We start from the raw sequence: 20,650 nt of genomic DNA, 5'->3' as shown, positions 1-20,650 counted from the left end.
AAAAGGTAGCCTACAGATTGGGAGAAAATATCTGCTAAGGGGTTAATGTCCAAAATTTATAAAGAACTCACACAACTCAATAAAAAAATGGGCAAAGGACCTGAATAAACATTTCTTCAAAGAAGACATTTAAATGATCAACAAATATATGAAAAGGTGCTAACACCACTAACCATCAGGGCAATGAAAATCAAAATCACAATGAGATGTCACCTTACACCTGTCACTATTGGAGAAAATATAAATTGGTGCAGCCGTTTTGGAAAACAGTATGAAGATTTCTCAAAAAGTCAGAAAGAGAACTACCATATGATCCAGTAATCCCTCTGCTGGGAATATATTCAAATAAATGAATACTCAGTATCTCGTAGAAACATCTGCACTTCCATGTTTATCATAGCACTAGTCACAATAGCCAAAATACAGAAATAACCTAAGTGTCCATGGACAGATGAATGTACTAAAAAATTGCACACAGACACACACACACGCAATGGAATATTATTTGTCTTAAATAAGGGGATCTTGCCAGGTTTGTGACAATATGGACAACCTGAAGGATACTATGCTACATGAAATAAGCCAGACACAGAAGGAAACATATTGCATGATGTCACTTATATGTGAAATCTTTTTTAAGTCAATGACATAAAAACAGAGTAGAATGGTAGTTATCAGGGGAGGAGGTTAGGGAGGAATAGGGAGATGTAGATCAAAGGGTACAAAATTAACAGATATGTGGGGTGAGTAAAGATAGAGATGTAGTGTACAGAATGAGAATTATAGTTAACAGTATCGCATTTGGGAAATTGGCTGAAAGAGATTTTAGATGGACTGCGTACACATCCCCCCAACACACACGGTAATTATGTGAGATGATGAATATGTTGTTTGATACAGTAATGCTTTCATTATATATAATATATAATATACATTATATACATATATACACATTATATATACACATATGTACATATATGCACATATTTTTACATGTGTATATGTGCATGCATATATGTACACAAGTGCATATATACATATATGTACATATATGCATATACGTATACAAATATGTACATATATGTACATGTACGTGCACATGTGGATGCATATATGCTTATATATGCACATATATGTGTGCATATACATATATGTGCATATGTGTATGCATATATGTACATGTATGTGTATGCATGCATACATGTGTGTACATATATGTGCATATGTGTACGCATATACATACATATATGTAAACCGTGATTTTTGAGATATATGTGCGCATATATGTACACATATGCGCATATATGTATACATATCTGTATATGTATATGTACATATGTGTATATATGTATACATAGATGTACATGTGTACATATATACATATGTATATATGTACGTATACACATGTATGTACGTATGTACATATACACACGTATGTACATATGTGCACGTATACGTACGTATGTACACATCTATGTACGTATGTACATATGTACACATATATGTATGTGTGCACATATATACATACATATCTCAAAACATCATGTTATAAACTTTAAATATACAATAAAAAAGAAGGGGAAGTGAGAAATGAAAACTTAAACTCATAAGACATTTAATATATATTAGGGATTATTTTACTAACTTATTTTATTTAATCCTAATAGCATTTCAAGCTTATGGTATGACTCCACTTTAAAAAGAGAGAAAAAATGCTGTAGCAAATATACACAAGTGAATCACACAGAAGTTCATTCACTCAGTGGGAACACTACTTTACACCAGTAAATGTATAAATGGCAGAATGGTCATTCTTACGTACAAACGGCCGGGCGATATATAAATGTCTACAGGATCATTCCTATGAGTGTGCGATTTTGATGGGAAGTCAGTGAAACATTTCTCTTGTCTGCTGCCAGATTTAGTCTTCCATTTTGATACACTTAAGAAGACTCATTAGCCTCATGAATTAGAGTAGAGGAGAGTGTAAAGAAGACAACAAGGGAAACCAAAAATTGCTTATCTGACAAAAGAGTCAGGGATTACTTAGATTCAATAGTCATAAAAATGACTCAAATCTAAAAAGATAAAATTTAATGAAAAAAAGTAAAATTCAGCTATCAGAATTTGCAAAATTAAAATTTCAAATATGTAGAAAGGCACAGTTGAGTAAGTACCAATGACAGGGTTTTTAGTAAATTTCAAGTTCATTATTGGTCAATAATGTGACGTGTGATAAAAGGGCGAAAATATCTAGTGAAAACTTCAAGCCACACAAATAAAGGTGGAGTGGCCACAACAAAGAAAGTAAAAACTTCATGTTCATAGGCCTTAGTAAATCACAAATAAAATATCTGTTCCATTTGGAGAGATTTTGACAAATTGGAATGATCTTTGCTGTTATGTAAGAGATTCATACGTTCTAAGAATTGTCGACATTCATGATTTCTGAGCTTTCTTGCTACTCATAATCATTTGAAACTTTCACCCTATGAAAAATTTTCTTTTGTTATTGTTATGATCAGCAAAATTTAAAGTATTACTTCTATAACTGTAACCTAATGGTCTTTACTTAATTCCTTATCAGTTTCAACCTACTCTTAAATTGGTCTGGCTCTAAATGAGATATAAGAAAGGAAAATCTAACCACCTGATAATCTGTACAAATGAATTTTGGGAAAAGACTTGTATTAAAGCCTACATATCAGTTATCTGAAGAAGATGAATGATGACACTTGACAAATATGAGACCAATATGAAAATTTTTAAATGTTATATAGGGTTATTATAGATAAAATATTAAAGAGAAACTGAAGTTTCATCTTCAAGCTTGTATAATGAAACAGTATTGAAATAACAATACGAAATCTCCTTCAATTGAGTCTTTGCTCAGATGTCACCTACCCTGCCCACCTTACTTAAAACTACAGATACACTTTCCACTTCTTCTTTCTTAGCTCTTACTACCTTTTCACATGATATATTATGTACTTATTCTTTTCTGTTTATTGCTTATTGTCTGTCTTATTCCTCTAGCATGTAAATTCCATGAGGGTATTGTCTGTTTACCAATGACTCTCAAGCACATATGAATGAATAAATACATAGTATCACCTTATAGTTTTCTAAATGCTATAATTATTGTATTTGTTAAAGTTCAGTTTCAGAGAAAAGAATCGACACTTGGTATTTTCAGCCCCAACTTATGTATCACAGGGTGTTAAATGACTTACAGAATCACTGGGAGAAATGAACAAAAATATTCTAGGCAGAACCTTCAGGAAGAACTCCTAACGTCACAATTCAGAAGTGCACCATGGAAGAAACTACAGCCTCTTCTATAATAGAAAGCTGTCTGGAAAATTGGAAAGTTTCAGTATAACAGCTTGCTCCAGGATCACAACATCACTGACATAATTTGTTAGCAACCAAGATTAGTAAGCTGACAGCTCAGCGCCATTAGCAACAGGAAGCTACTCCTACTATTTCTGGATTCAGAAATGTCTCATGTTTTCTAGATTATACACATACCTTTCAAGAGGAATTAACATAGTCATGGGGAACAATGAAACCAGCAACTCATTCTGTCTTTCTGAATTTGTAATATTGCTCACTTCTTTCTACTTATCTGCTCTGTTTGTCTTTGCCAAAGAGTGATTTTTCTGTCTCCAGTCCACCTATAAGAAACTAGAGCTTTTGTCCAGGATAGTTCACATATTAAGCCACAAGACAAAGTCTCAAAATACCTTATCAAATACCTTATCAAATGACCAATGGAACAAAAAAAGAAATAACAAGACGAAATTTGAAACACATTTGAAATTTACAAATGTGTGTAAATTAAGCAACATAATCCTGAACAACCATTGATCAATGAAGAAATTAAGAAGGAATTTTAAAATTTCTTAAAACATATGAAAATGGAAATACAACATACCAAAACCTATGAGATGCAACAAAAGCAATGCTAAGAGGGAAGCCTGTAGCAATAAACACCTACATCAATAAAGTAGACAGATTTCAAATAAACAGCCTAATTATGCACCTCAAGAAGCTAGAAAAGCAAGAAAAAACTAATCTCAAAATTAGAAGAAAATAAATAATAAAGATCAGAGCAGAACTAAACAAAGTATAGACTAAAAAATACAAAGATAAAGTGAAAAGTTGTTTTTTTAAAAAAGATAAACAAAATTGATAAACTGCTAGCTAGATTAAGAAAAGGGAAAGAATATTAAAATAAGATCAGAAACAAAAAAGACATTACAACTGATACCACAGAAATAAGAAAGATTATTTGAGATTATTATGAACAACTATATGGCAACAGATTGGAAAACCTAGAGGAAATGGATATGTTCCTGAACACATACAACCTACCAATATTGAACCAGGAAGAAATAGAAAACCCGAACAAACCATTAATTAGTAACAAGACTGAATAAGTAATAAAGAGTCTCCCAACAAAGAAAAGCCCACGACTGATGGCTTTATTGCTGAATTCTTCCAAACATTTGAAGAAAAACTAAGTCCAATTCTTCTAAAACTATTCCAAAAAATTAAAAAGAGGGAATTCTTTCTAACTCACTCTATAAGGCCAGTATTAGCCTGAAAACAAAACCAGACAAAGACACAACAACAACAACAACAAAAGAAAATCACAGGCCAATATCCCTGATGAATATTGATGCAAAAATCCTCAACAAAATAATAGCAAACTAAATCTTACAACATGTTAAAAAGATAATGTGCAATGTGCCCAAATCTAATGGAATTTATCCTACAGATGCAAGGATGGTTCAACATAGGCACGTTGATAAATCTGATACATCAAATCAATAGAATAAAGAACAAGAACTATCTGATCATCTATCTCAATAGATGCAGGAAAAAGCATTTGATAAAATTAAACATACCTTCCTGATAAAAACCTTCAACAAATTAAGCATAGAAGGAAAATATCTCAACACAATAAAGGCCATATATGATAAAACCCATAGCTAACATTACACTGAATAGGAAAAAGCTGAAAGCCTTTCCTCAAGAACCGGAAACAAGATAAGAATGCACACTTTAACCATTCCTATTTAGCATAGTACTGAAAGTCCTAGACAGAGCAATCAAGCAAGAGAAACACATAAAAAGAATCCAAATTGGAAAAGAGGAAGTCAGAGTGTCCCTCTCTGCAGGCAACATGATCTTATATCTAGAAAAACCTGAAGACTGCACCAAAACCCCTTAAAACTGATAACAAAGTCAGTACAATTGTAGGATACAAAATCAAAATATAAAAATCAATAGGATTCCTTAAAACCAATAATAAACTAGCTGAAAAAGAATCTGGAAAGCAATCTCATTTATAATAACTACCAAAAAAAAATACCTAGGAATACATTTATCCAAGGAGGTGAGAGACCTCTATCAAAAAAAGTAGAAAACACTGATTAAAGTGATTGAAGAGGACACAAACAAATGGAAAGATAGCCCATGATTATGTACCACAATAATTAATACCATGAAAATGGCAATACTACCCAAAGCAATCTGCAGGTTCAATTCAATTCCTATTAAAATACCAATAATGCTCTTCACAGAAATGGAAAAAACAATCCTAAAATGTGTACGTAACTACAAAATACCCTGAACAGCCAAAGCAATCCTAAGCAAGAAGAATATAGCTGGAGGCATTACACTATCTGTAGGATGGGAGAAAATATTTGCAAACTATGTGTCCATCAAGGGACTAATATCAAGAATATACAAGGAACTCAAATAATTCAACAGCAAAAAATAAACAAATAATCCTACTACAAAGTGGGCAAAGGATCTGAGTGCACATTTCTCAAAAGCGGACATAAAGATGGCCAAGAGGTATATGAAAAAATGCTCAATGTTTCTAATCATCAGGGAACTACAAATAGAATGGTTACCAAAAAGACCAAAAAAAAATAACAAATGCTGGCAAGATTTAGAGAAAAGGCAGCTCTTACATACTGAGTATATATTATACTCTTATTATCTGTTTTTTCTTAAGATTAGGAGTTGTCTTGTCCTTTTTCTAAGTGACTTTATCCAAGATCACCTCCTGACATTAAGTGACCAAGTCTTTCACATGATTCCCAGGATAGCACTAACAACATCCTTTAGCACAGCTGGTCAGGGAAGGATCACAAATATAAAGATCGTGGCTGGAATAAACAATTATCATCTCCATATCTTGCTGGGAAAGAAAAATAATACCATTACTGCAAAATAAAAGTTTAAAGGCTTGGCAGGAAATAGAAAAGCATGCTATAAATTATTTCAATTTACTAGGATAATTGTTAAAATAACTGTTTTCAAGAATTCTTTCAAATTTCCATAATTTAAAAATCTCTTCATTGCAGCTTAATCAATTCCTAACTAGTAAGTAATTGTAAGAAGAACACGTTATCCATATGAGTTGAAGAGTTTAATAGAAAAATGCAAAGATTGGACCCCAACTACTATCAATTTTTGAGTCTATTTTCCTTTTGTTTTTTTAATTATAAAAAAGCACTAAGAAATACCCCTATTCTTCTTTTAAATAATTTTAGAAGAGACAATAACCACAGTTGATATTAAGAAAAGCAAATAACAGATGACTTTAGGAAATCTATCAATCACCATACCTGATATATGTTGATATCTCTGAAGATTAAATAATGCACTTTTGCCTTATTCAAATCCTGGTATAAAGTTGGACTGTATAAAGACCAACAAATAGTAAACACATGAAACTACTTGGTTTTAATGCTTGAGGCTAATATAAATTTTATCCAACATTGAAAGCTGAAAGGCTCAATAGCCAGCTCAAATACTCTAGAAAGGAAGTTTATCAATGCAATCCCACACCAATTACATATGCTAGATGGTTTTATTAACCATCATAATGAATCTCCCTTAAGGCTGACTCCTGCATGCCCCAAATTAAATGGATCCTACCTGTGCAGCTCAGATTCCCATTTCATCAGTTTTCCAAACATCCTCTAAACACCTAAAGTTTTTAGGTACACAGTGCCTAGTTAATGGATTCTACAATGATGAATCTTGTCTAGTAAATGAAAATATATCTCTGCCTAAAGCCAAACATATCAGAACAAAATGAATGTAATGTTCTACCTTAAACAAAGCAACACATACATTTTTTAATGTGGTTTGTTTTCCTACATTGGTATAGTATATATTAAAATGTGCAATATGTGAAACTCTATCACTGAAATAACTACTATTATTGATTTCAAAGGAAAATTATTATAAGTGTGACTTTTGGTTAACACATAAAATCACATCAATAAATAGAAATATAAAATATTTTCTTAGCTTTGCTTTTCCTACGAAAAACTATTTTATTGGAAACTCCTGAGAGTGAAGCACTTATATAGCATTCTTTTATAAAGATTATTTTAGCTTATGGCTTCTTAACATAGCATTCTTTTGTAAAGATTATTTTAGCTTATGGGTTCTTAAAAACAAATATATCCTGAGTACCTATTCTGTACTGGGCAAAATTCTAAATGTTGGCCATAAGTACCCAAATAGGACAAACATATTTCCTGGTCCCATGTAATGGGGAGTAATATATACTAAATATTCACACATATATTATACATCTATGTCACATAGGTACATGGATATGTGTGTGTAGAAAAGGTAGGTATTTTTGTGAAACTTTTGTTTTAGGCACGTGTGTGTATGTGTGTGTATATGTACTGATGACAAATATCTTACTATGATGACAGCCAAAAACACACAAAATCTAATGATCTAGTAAATGAATGTGGCTAGAGAGTATTTTCAGGAACATAATCATGAAGATTAGAAATATTAAGGATTTGAGGTAGCCACCAAATATTTTTAAGCAACAGGAATGCTCAGATTTTCATTTGTAAAACATCTTTTAAATGATATGCAGTGAATCAACAATAGGGAAACAGAACACAAGTGAAGACACCAATTAGAAGGTTACAGTTCACGCTGGGAATGATAGAAGCTAGGAGAGAAAACAGAGGCAGAGAGGGGTGGACAAATTCCAGATATATCAGGGAGCTTGAGATGAAAAGACTTTGTTAAGAGACACACCAAAGTGTACACACACACACACACAAACACACACAAACACACACACACACACACAGCCCACAAAGAAAAGGAGAGAGGAAAGCAGAAAATTAGAAAGTAAAAAAGGAAAACATGGCATATCTCAAGCATCATCATACTTCCCAAATTTTTTTAGGATGTATCATTGCCAATGTCATGCACAGTAAAGGCCTCTGATTATGGAGGTGTAATATTAATATTAATCACTAGCTATGGAATAAGTACAGCAAGAGAATCCTTTTTATTTCTGCCAGAAATTACTTATTTTGAATCACAATGAAAAGTATCTATCCCTCCATCCTATGTAAAAATGGTGGCAACCACAGTTTTTGTTGCAGCTCTCTCCATCACAGACAAACCCACACAGTGAAAAATTTTGTTCCCAGGAGGTTAGAGGGAAACGCCACTTCCACAGTTATTGATATCCTTACTACAGACAACTGCATCACAATTCAGGAACATAGTGGATGAAGCCCAAAGCTACTTCTTTTCTATTACATTTAAAAAGAGAATCCAAAAAAGTGCAAGGACCCAGACCTTACTAACTGGAAAGAAGATGAGCATTAGCAGGATTGATCACTCCAAGAATTGAGCCTAAAAGATATAAACCAGTTCTTTCTGTTAAAGACAACTCATTGACTTTAGAATTTGAGGTGAGAGATGGCACATTTGGGAAAACATAAGCATGCTAATCACTACAACAATTCTAATGAAAAGTGATATCTGTACAAAAAAAATTTTCAATCCTATACAACCAAACCATGTGTGCCAGATATTTTAGCCAAGAGGGTTACTAAATTTATTTGTTCATAAGTGGCTAAAATAAAGGCACAGTAGATTGTGATTCAGACTGGATTCTGGAGACAAGCTCTCTGGGTCAATCTTCTGATCAGTTGTTTAACTTCAGGCAAGTTACTTCATGTTTCTAAGCCTCAGTTTCCTTATCATTTTTTCCATCACAATTAGTTGTGAGAACTAAATGAGGTTCAATCATAAAAACGTAGTCTAGAGTTTGGTACTTACTAAACACTCGGTAACAATTATTAGTAGAAACATAGCTATTATTGTTGGAAAAGACTATGACATTTGTTCATTCAACAAATATTTACCAAGAATTTACGACTAGAAATAAGGCTAATGTGATGGTTAATTTTATAAGTCAACTTGACTGGGTTAAAGGATACCCAGATAGCTGGTAAAATATTATTTCTGGTGTGTCTGTGAGGGTGTTTCTTGAAGAGCTTCTCGTTTGAATCAGTAGACTAAGTAGAGAATATCCGCCCCTACCAATATGGATGTGCACCATCCAATACCTTGTGGGCCCAGATAGAACAAAATAAGCAGAGGAAGGGAAGAATTTAGCTCTCTTTCCTTAAGGTGGAACATCTAGGTTATGCTGCCCTAGGGTATCGGAGCTTCTGATTCTCAGGCCTTTGGGCATGGAACTTATACCAAGGAGGCCCCTGGTTCTCAGCCATTTGGCCTTGGACTAAGATTTACATAATCAGTCCCTCCAACTCAAGCTGAATTAAAACAATGACTTTCCTAGTTGTCCGGGTTGCAGATGAAAGATCGTGGGACTTCTTGACCTCCATAACTGTGTGAGTCAATTTCCATAATACGTTTCATTTTTTTTTTTTTTTTTTTTTTGAGACGGAGTCTCACTCTGTCACCCCAGCTGGAATGCAATGGCATGATCTCGGCTCACTGCAACCTCCACCTCCCAGGTTCAAGCGATTCTTCTGCCTCAGCCTCCTGAGTAGCTGGGATTACAGGTGCCCGCCACCACACCCACCTAATTTTTGTATTTTTAGTAGAGATGAAGTTTCACCATGTTGGTCAGGCTGGTCTCTAACTCCTGACCTCATGACCCTTCCACCTGGGCCTCCCAAAGTGCTGGGATTACAGGTGTGAACCACCACGGCTGGCTCATTTTGTCTTCTATCTATCTATCTATCTATCTATCTATCTATCTATCTATCTATCTATCTATCTGTATCTATCTATCTGTCTATCTATCTATCTACCTACCTACCTATCTTACTGCTATCTATCTTACTGATTCTGTTTCTAAGCAGAACACTGACTAATACAGCTCAAAAATATTTTTACATTTGGAAAACATTCAGGCTGCAAGTGGAACGGTGCCTCCACTTTGTCCTCCAGCCGAGGCAGCTGTGACCCAACAGCAGGCAAACCCAGTGGCCTCAGCTGTGAGCACAGCAGTGGGAGCACCCCCCATCTGGAGACCACCAGATTATCTCTTCCCAAGTCTTCACCATGGTGACCTACAAACAGGCCTCAGTGTGGCCAATGTATTCCTCCATCGTATGCTGACCTTGGCATAGCTGTCAGAGATACTTTCCACAAAGGATTTGGTTCAGGGTTGGTGAAACCGGATGTGGAAAAAAAAAAAGTCATGCAGTGGCATGGAATTCTCAACATCTAGTTCATCTCATACAGACACTGGTAAAATTACTGGGATGTTGGAGACCAAATATAAATGGTGTGATTATGATCTGACTTTCACAGAAAAGTAGAACACTCTGGGAACAGAACACTCTGGGAACAGAAATCACAGTTAAAGACAAGGTTTTTCAAGGTTTGAAACTGACATTAGATACTACCTTCTCACCAAACACAGGAGAGAAAAGTGATAAGATCAAGTCCTGTTACAAGGAGAATGTATACACTTTGGTTGTGATGTTGACTTTTATTTTTCAGGACTTGAAATCCATGGTTTGGCTGTCTTTGGTGATGAGGCTGGCTTGCTGGGTACCAGATGACCTTTGACAGTGTCAAATCAAAGCTGACAAGGAATAACTTCTCCCTGGGCTATACAGGACTGGAGACTTTCAACTACACATTAATGTCAATGATGGGACAGAATATGGAGAATCAATTTATCAGAAAGTATGTGAAAATCTTGACACTTCAGTGCATTGTACTTGGACATCAGGTACCAACTGCACTCATTTTCGCATTGCAGCTAAATATCGGTTGGATCCCACTGCTTCTATTTCTGCAAAAGTCAACAACTCTAGTTAACTGGAGTGAGCTACACTCAGATACTGAGCCGAACAAATACTGTCGACTCTGGTAGATAGAAAGAGCACTAATGCGGGAGGCCACAAACTTGGGCTTGCCTGGAGTTGGGAGCTTAGTCCAGCTGAAAGAAACCTTCAGGATATCAGAAGATTTGACCGTAGTATATTTTCAAAGTGACCAGCAGGGCTCCCCATCACCCAACAAAAAAAGGTGATCAAAACTAAGAATGAGCTAAACAAGAACTGTATTTTAAATATTTAGACAGTTACTTCATAGCTGGTTTATAGATGAATTGATTATCTATCTGGATACCAATGCTGCAGTCGTGCAGTCACATATACATTATTTAAAGATATGTAGGCCTGGGGTGGTGACTCAGGCCTGCAATCTCAGCACTGTGGGAGGCCAAAGCAGGCAGATCATGTGTGGCCAGGAGTTTGAGACCAGCCTGGCCAACATAGCGAAAATTGTCTGTCTCTACTAAAAATTACAAAAATTAGCCAGACATGGTGACACGTGCCTGCAGTCCCAGCTACTTGGGAGGCTGAGGCACGAGAATCCCTTGAACCGAGGAGAGGGAGGTTGCAGTGAGCCGAGATCATGCCACTGCACTCCAGCCTGGGTGACAGAGTGAAACTCTGTCTCAAATAAATAAATAAATAAATAAATAAATAAATAAATAAATAAATAAATAAAAATAAAGATATTTAGGCCAAGGCATGAGATTACATGCCTGTAATCTCATCACTTTGGGAGACCAAGGTGGGTGGATCATTTGAGGCCAGGAGTTGGAAATAGCCTGGCTTTAGTAGAGCCAAGCAGTCTCTACTAAAACTGCAAAAATTAGCCGGACATGGTGGTGTGCACCTGTAATCCAAACTACTCAAGAGGCTGAGGCAAAGAGTCACTTGAATCTGGGAAGCGGAGGTTGCAGTGAGCTGAGATTAGGGATAAGATTAATAGCTGATTATACATTGCAGAAAAAGAAGGTCAGTGAAATTGAAGACATTATACAGAAATTATTCAAAATAAAGCAAGCACAAAGAGGAAAAAGTCTGGGAACTAAAATAAACAGAAAATAAGTGACCTGTAAGACAATATTGCATAGCCTATCTTACATATAATTGGAGTACCAAAAGGAGAAGAGTTAGAAGGAATAAAAAACAGATTTTTGAAGAAATAAAGGCTAAGAAATTATCAAACTACAGATCCAAGCAGTCCGACAAGTCCCAAGCAGAATGAAACTAAAGAAAAGCACATTGAGACATTACAAAATTACATTGCTGAAAATTACTACTAAAGTTAACCTCTTAAAAGCAGTCAGAAGAAAAAAAGACACATTACATACTGAGGAACAAAGATAAGAATTACGGCAAACTCCTCCGAAAGTACTTAAAACTAACAATAAAGAAAAACCTTTAAAATACTGCATAAGAAAAAGAAACTGCCAACCTACAAGTCTTACCCAGTGAAAATTTTTTCAAAACTGAGGTGAAATTAATACTTTTTTTTTCATAAAAACAACCACTGAGGGAATTAACCCTCAATAGAACTGCACTACAAAAAATGTCAAAGGACATTCTTTAGACAGAAGGAAAATAAAAACAGACAAAAATCTGTATCTGTACAAGTGAATGAAGAGCACTGGAAATGGAAATAAAGTGAGTAAATGTAAACATTTTTTAATCTATAAAATTGTGTGCTTTAAAAATATATTGTGGTGTTTGTAGTATACAGAGAAATAAAATTTTCACCAAAAATAGTAGAAATGATGGAAAGTTTGAAAATAGAAGTATATTGTTATAAGATTCTTACTGTATACATGAACTGGTATAATATTATTTGGAAAAGTACTATTGCAAGGTAGAGATGTATATTATAAACCTTAGCGTATCCAATAAAAAACACAAAAGTAAAACGAATGGTAAAAATAAAATAAATTTTAAAATCTTAATCAAAAATAAAGAAGGGAAAAGAGAAAAAGGAATGCCATAAATGTAAACACAACAATACTGAAAATAATGATACATTTAAATTGTCTGAACATCTCAATTAAAAACAATGAAAAAGCAGTGCTTGTCAGATTGAATCAAAAAGCAATACCTAAGACATTATCTAGAAGAAACCTATTTTAAATATAAAGACATATAGGTTAAAAGCAAAAGGATTAAAATAAATACACAAAGCAAACACTTTTAAAAAGAAGCTAGAGTGTTCATATTTATATAAGACAAAGTAGAGTTTATAACAAGAAATGTTATAAAAATACAAACTTTATAAGATGAACAATTTCAGCAAATCTAATATACGGCTTGGATGGTAATAGATGTGTTAACTAATTTCATTGTGGTAATCATTATATAAGGTATACATATATAATCATTGTGCTGTACACTTTATTTACAATCTTGGTCAATTAAATGTTTTTTTAAAGAGAATGATATTCATAATTTTGAAGGGATCAATTCATCAGTATACATAAAAAAACCTCAATGTGGATACACTAATACCAGAGGTTTAAAACTGATAAAGATTGAAAAAGAACTACACATATCCAATATTATAATTGAAGATATGAACACTTTCAGTAGTTGATAGAAAGAGAAGGCAGAAAATTAGCAAGGGTATAAAGTGCCTGCGCAAAAGATTGACCAGTCTCAATAAATTTAAGAAAATTGAAATCATATGAAGTTCTGTGGTCACTAAAGAATTAATTTACGATGGCTCACGCCTGTAATCCCAGCACTTTGGGAGGCCGAGGCGGGCGGATCACGAGGTCAGGAGATCGAGGCCATCCTGGCTAACACGGTGAAACCCCGTCTGTATTAAAAATATAAAAAATTAGCCGGGTGTGGTGGCGGGCGCTTGTAGTCCCAGATACTCTGGAGGCTGAGGCAGGAGAATGGCGTGAACCCGGGAGGCGGAGCTTGCAGTGAGCCGAGATCGCGCCACTGCACTCCAGCCACGGGGACAGAGGGAGACTCCGTCTCAAAATAAATAAATAAATAAATAAATAAATAAATAAATAAATAAGATTTAATTTAAAAATCAATAATATTTGGGAAATCATCAGGTCTGAAAATTGAATAACACATCTGTAAATAAACCATAAGTAAGAATAAATTAGATAAAATGTAAGCTAAATGAAAACATACTATATGAAATTTGTAGGATGCAGCTGAAGCAGTGTTTCAAGGGAACTATACAGCATGAATAAAGATCTAAAAACCAGTGAGGTAAGATTTCACTGTAAGAAACAAAAATAAAAAAACAAATTAAACCCAACGTAATTAGAAGGAAGACAATAATAAAGTTGAGTGAAAAAAATCAAGAAAAAGAGAAAAAAATAAAGTAAATCAATGAAACTAAAATCTGGTTCCTTGAACAGAGGAAAAAATTGCTGAAGCATTAATTGGACTAATCAGGAAATAAAACACATAAATACCCAACATCAATAATGAAGAAAATGGACATAAATACAGATTTTACAGACATTAAAATGATTAAAAGGTAATATTATGAGCAAACTATAGGCTTATCAACATCTTGGATGTAATGGACTAACTCCTTGAAATATATAAACTGACAAAAGATTCCTCAACAAGTCACAGACAACTGGATAGATAGTCTTAAAACTACTAAACAAATTGAATTCATAACTGATATTCTTCTTACAAAAAAAGCTCCATGCCTAGATGACACTGGTGAATTCTACTAAACATTTAAGGAAAAATAATATCAATTTTGCACACATGCTTCCAAAAAATAGAAAATAAAATACTTCTCAACTTACTTTATCGGTCCAAATTACCTGACTTGAAAACCAAACAAAGGCAATATTTGAATAAATGAATAAATACATAAATACATGTATACATATTTACATGAAACAGACCTATGTTACCTAAACATAGTTGCAAAAATCCCAAACAAAATTTTAGTAAACAATATCCAAAAATGCAAAAAAAGACAAAACACCAGGAAGAAGTTGAATCTCTGAATAGACCAATAACAGGAGCTGAAATTGTGGCAATAATCAATAGCTTACCAACCAAAAAGAGTCCAGGACCAGATGGATTCACAGCTGAATTCTACCAGAGGTACAAGGAGGAACTGGTACCATTCCTTCTGAAACTATTCCAATCAATAGAAAAACAAGGAATCCTCCCTAACTCATTTTATGAGGCCAGCATCATTCTGATACCAAAGCCAGGCAGAGACACAACAAAAAAAGAGAATTTTAGACCAATATCCTTGATGAACACTCATGCAAAAATCCTCAATAAAATACTGGCAAAACAAATCCAGCAGCACATCAAAAAGCTTATCCACCATGATCAAGTGGGCTTCATCCCTGGGATGCAAGGCTGGTTCAATATACGCAAATCAATAAATGTAATCCAGCATATAAACAGAGCCAAAGACAAAAACCACATGATTATCTCAATAGATGCAGAAAAAGCCTTTGACAAAATTCAACAACCCTTCATGCTAAAAACTCTCAATAAATTACGTATTGATGGGACGTATTTCAAAATAATAAGAGCTATCTATGACAAACCCACAGCCAATATCGTACTGAATGGGCAAAAACTGGAAGCATTCCCTTTGAAAACTGGCACAAGACAGGGATGCCCTCTCTCACCACTCCTATTCAACATAGTGTTGGAAGTTCTGGCCAGGGCAATTAGGCAGGAGAAGGAAATAAAGGGTATTCAATTAGGAAAAGAGGAAGTCAAATTGTCCCTGTTTGCAGATGACATGATTGTATATCTGGAAAACCCCATTGTCTCAGCCCAAACTCTCCTTAAGCTGATAAGCAACTTCAGCAAAGTCTCAGGGTACAAAATCAATGTACAAAAATCACAAGCATTCTTATACACCAACAACAGACAAACAGAGAGCCAAATCATGAGTGAACTCCCATTCACAATTGCTTCAAAGAGAATAAAATACCTAGGAATCCAACTTACAAGGGATATGAAGGACCTCTTCAAGGAGAACTACAAACCACTGCTCAAGGAAATAAAAGAGGATACAAAGAAATGGAAGAACATTCCACGCTCATGGGTAGGAAGAATCAATATCGTGAAAATGGCCATACTGCCCAAGGTCATTTACAGATTCAATGCCATCCCCATCAAGCTACCAATGACTTTCTTCACAGAATTGGAAAAAACTACTTTCAAGTTCATATGGAACCCCAAAACAGCCCACATCGCCAAGTCAATCCTAAGCCAAAAGAACAAAGCTGAAGGCATCACACTACCTGACTTCAAACTATACTACAAGGCTACAGTAACCAAAAGAGCATGGTACTGGTACCAAAACAGAGATATAGATCAATGGAACAGAACAGAGCCCTCAGAAATAACACTGCATATCTACAACTATCTGATCTTTGAAAACCTGAGAAAAACAAGCAATGGGGAAAGGATTCCCTATTTAATAAATGGTGCTGAGAAAACTGGCTAGCCATATGTAGAAAGCTGAAACTGCATCCATTCCTTACACCTTATACAAAAATCAATTCAAGATGAATTAAAGACTTAAACGTTAGACCTAAAACCATAAAAACCCTAGAAGAAAACCTAGGCATTACCATTCAGGACATAGGCATGGGCAAGGACTTCATGTCCAAAACACCAAAAGCAATGGCAACAAAAGACAAAATTGACAAATGGGATCTAATTAAACTCAAGAGCTTCTGCACAGCAAAAGAAACTTCCATCAGAGTGAACAGGCAACCTACAAAATGGGAGAAAATTTTCGCAACCTACTCATCTGACAAAGGGCTAATATCCAGATTCTACAATGAACTCAAATAAATTTACAAGAAAAAAACAAACAACCCCATCAAAAAGTGGGCGAAGGACATGAACAGACACTCCTCAAAAGAAGACATTTATGCAGCCAAAAGACACATGAAAAAATGCTCATCATCACTGGCCATCAGAGAAATGCAAATCAAAACCACAATGAGATACCATCTCACACCAATTAGAATGGCAATCATTAAAAGTCAGGAAACAACAGGTGCTGGAGAGGATGTGGAGAAATAGGAACACTTTTACACTGTTGGTGGGACTGTAAACTAGTTCAACCATTGTGGAAGTCAGTGTGGCAATTCCTCAGGGATCTAGAACTAGAAATACCATTTGACCCAGCCATCCCATTACTGGGTATATACCCAAAGGACTATAAACCATGCTGCTATAATGACACATGCACACGTATGTTTATTGTGGCATTATTCACAATAGCAAAGACTTGGAACCAACCCAAATGTCCAACGATGATAGACTGGATTAAGAAAATGTGGCACATATACACCATGGAATACTATGCAGCCATAAAAAATGATGAGTTCATGTCCTTTGTAGGGACATGGATGAAACTGGAAATCATCATTCTCAGTAAACTATCGCAAGAACAAAAAACCAAACACCACATATTCTCACTCATAGGTGGGAATTGAACAATGAGAACACATGGACACAGGAAGGGGAACATCACACTCTGGGGACTGTTGTGGGGTGGGGGCAGGGGGGAGGGATAGCATCAGGAGATATACCTAATGCTAGATGACGAGTTAGTGGGTGCAGCACACCAGCATGGCACATGTATACATATGTAACTAACCTGCACAATGTGCACATGTACCCTAAAACTTAAAGTATAATAATAAAAAAAAAGACAAAACAATAGCACATTATCTCAGCCCTATGGAGGTTGATTTAATATCCAGTAATCAATATAATCCAGCATATTATTACATAAAAAAGAAAAAGCATATGCTCATCTCAACAGATAAAGAATGAAGCATTTGATAAATTCACAATTCAGTCATAATAAAATTTACCTCCAAACTATGAATGGAAAGCAACTTCTTCAACCTGATAAAAACATCCAGCAAAATTGGCTAACATCATTTTTGTGAAAGACTGAATGATTTCCTCTAAGATCAGGGGCAATGTGAAGATATTTCTTCTTACCAGTGTTTTTTCAAAATTATATTGGGAGTCCCAATTAGTGCAATACAGCAAAAATAATATGATTAAAAGTATGATAAATAAAATGTAATACATGTTGGAAAGGAAAAAATGAAACTGACATTATTTACAGATGAGATGATCATTTATGTTGAAAACGCAAAGACACCCATGAAAAGTGTTACTGGAACGGAGCGTAGTAAAGCCATGGAATCCAAGATGAAAACACAAAAATCAGTTATGTTTCTATATACTAGTAAGGCTCAACTAAATATTTAAATTAAAACGTCTTTTAAAATAGAACGAACAAACGTGAAGCATATAGGGATAGTATACTTACTAAACTTCATGCTAGACCTGTATATTAAAATCTCCAAAATATGTCTTGGTGGAATTAAGGGAGAGCTAAAAAAATTTTAAAAAGTGAGAGGGATATCATGTTCATGAATTACAAGATACAACACTAGAAAATGTTTTAATTTTCTCCATATATATCTATAGCTTTATGAAATCCCAATGAAAAGTTCAGCAAGCATTTATGCAGAAATTAACAAGGTGATTATAAAATCAAATGGCAAGGCATAGATCCAAAATAGGCTTAATTTTTTAAAAGAACGATGTTGGAAAATTTACACCACTTGATTCTAAGATGTATTATAAAGCTAGAATTATCGAAGCAATGTGGTTTAACAATTGACATAAGATCAATACAACAGAATAGGTAGTGCACAGATATTATCCATTTATTTATTTATTTTGATTTGATTTTTTTATTTTTTGAGACAGAGTCTCGCTCTGTCACCCAGGCTGGAGTGCAGAGGCGCCATCTTGGCTCGCTGCAGCCTTTCCCTCCTGGGTTGGTTCAAGTGATTCTTGTGCCTCAGCCTTCTAAGTAGCTGGGATTACAGGCGTGTGCCACCAGGCCTGGCTAATTTTTGTATTTTTAGTAGAGACAGGGTTTCACCATGTTGGCCAGGCTGGTCTTGAACTCCTGACCTCAAATGATCTTCCTGCCTTGGCCTCTCATCAATTTATTTTTTGAAAAATGTGCCTAGGTTATGCAACAAAGGACGCATAGTCGTTTCAACAAAGAATACTCTAATGAGTATTTATGCACAAATAAAATGAACATCGACCCTGACTTCAAATCATATACATAAATTAACCTGAAATGGTTCATAGAACTAAACATAATAGATTATACAACATGTAAAAGGAAATATAAGAGAAGGTCTTGGTGATGTTGGCTTAGGCAAACAATCTTTGGCCAGGACACAAAAAGTGCAAATTATGAAATATCAATTGTTAAACTGGGCATCATTAATATTAAAGGTTTTCATTTATCAAAAAACACTGTTAAGGTAATAAAAAGTCATGCCACAGACTAGGCACAACATCTGCAGACATATATATGACAAAGGATTTACGTCATATATATTTAAAGAATTCTTAAAACCCAACAGAAAGAAAAAAGATGCAGTAAAAATGAGCATCCTGAAGAAGACACTTGAATGGACAATAAGCACAAGGAAACATGCTGAAAGTATTAGTCTAGAAAGTATTAGCCTAGATGACACTGGTGAATTCTGCCAAACATTTAAGGAAAAATAATATCAATTTTGCACACATGCTTCCGAAAAATAGAAAATAAAATACTTCTCAACTTACTTTATCAGTCCAAATTATCTGATTTGAAAACCAAACAAATTCAAGTTAAAGCTACAATGAGATACCATTACATACACATTTTAGAAGGGATAATTTTTTTTTTAATGACCAATACCAATGGTTGGTGAGGTTGTGGAGCAAGTGGTATGTGGTTGAGGGAATTGCAAATGGTTTAGCCAATTAAAAAAAAAATACCTTGTAAGTTACTTAAAAAGTTAAGCAGGAACTTAACACGCAACCCAGTAATCCCATTTCTACACAATTAGCTATGATAAATCAGAGCTTTATCCACAAAAGCCTTATACTTTAATGTTCACGGAACGTTATTCATAACAGTCCCTAACTGGAAACAATCTCAGTGTCCATCCACTTGTCATATATGCAGTTAATACAGGAGACTGCTCAGCAATAAATCAGATGAGCTACTGATACCCTCAAGGATCTGAATAAATCTCCAAAGCATTATGCTAAGTAGAAAAAGCCAGACACAAAACTCTGTATACTGTGTTATTCCATTTACATGAAATTCCAGAAAATGCAAAATTGTAATGACAGAATGCAAATCAGTAGTTGCAGAAGCTGAGGGTAGGTGGAGCCGATTGACCACAAAGGGACTCAAGGGAATTTTCCGAGGCGATGGAAATGTTTTCCATCATGATTATGATGTTGGCTACATGACTATATGTATTTGCCAAGGACACAAATTGTACACTTAAAATGTGAGTATTTTTATTATGCATAAACATGAAAATAGAGCTCATTTTAAAAATATTTACCAAGACAGTTCTATTTAATCCTTGCAGTCCCTTTATAGGTTAAATTATTAT

General features: G+C 34.7%; 1 pseudogene; it reads left to right on the top strand.

Moving 5' to 3' along the window:
• Window positions 1-9,651: 9,651 nt before the first annotated feature.
• On the top strand, window positions 9,652-11,377 carry LOC101146071 (voltage-dependent anion-selective channel protein 2-like; annotated as a pseudogene).
• The last annotated feature ends 9,273 nt before the right edge of the window (window positions 11,378-20,650 follow it).

The sequence above is a fragment of the Gorilla gorilla genome, chromosome 22, assembly GCF_029281585.2.
Source record: "Gorilla gorilla gorilla isolate KB3781 chromosome 22, NHGRI_mGorGor1-v2.1_pri, whole genome shotgun sequence".
Taxonomy (NCBI): Eukaryota; Metazoa; Chordata; class Mammalia; order Primates; family Hominidae; genus Gorilla; species Gorilla gorilla.
The sequence above is the reverse complement of the archived record's forward strand: the minus strand, read 5'-3'. Positions and strand labels throughout refer to the sequence as shown.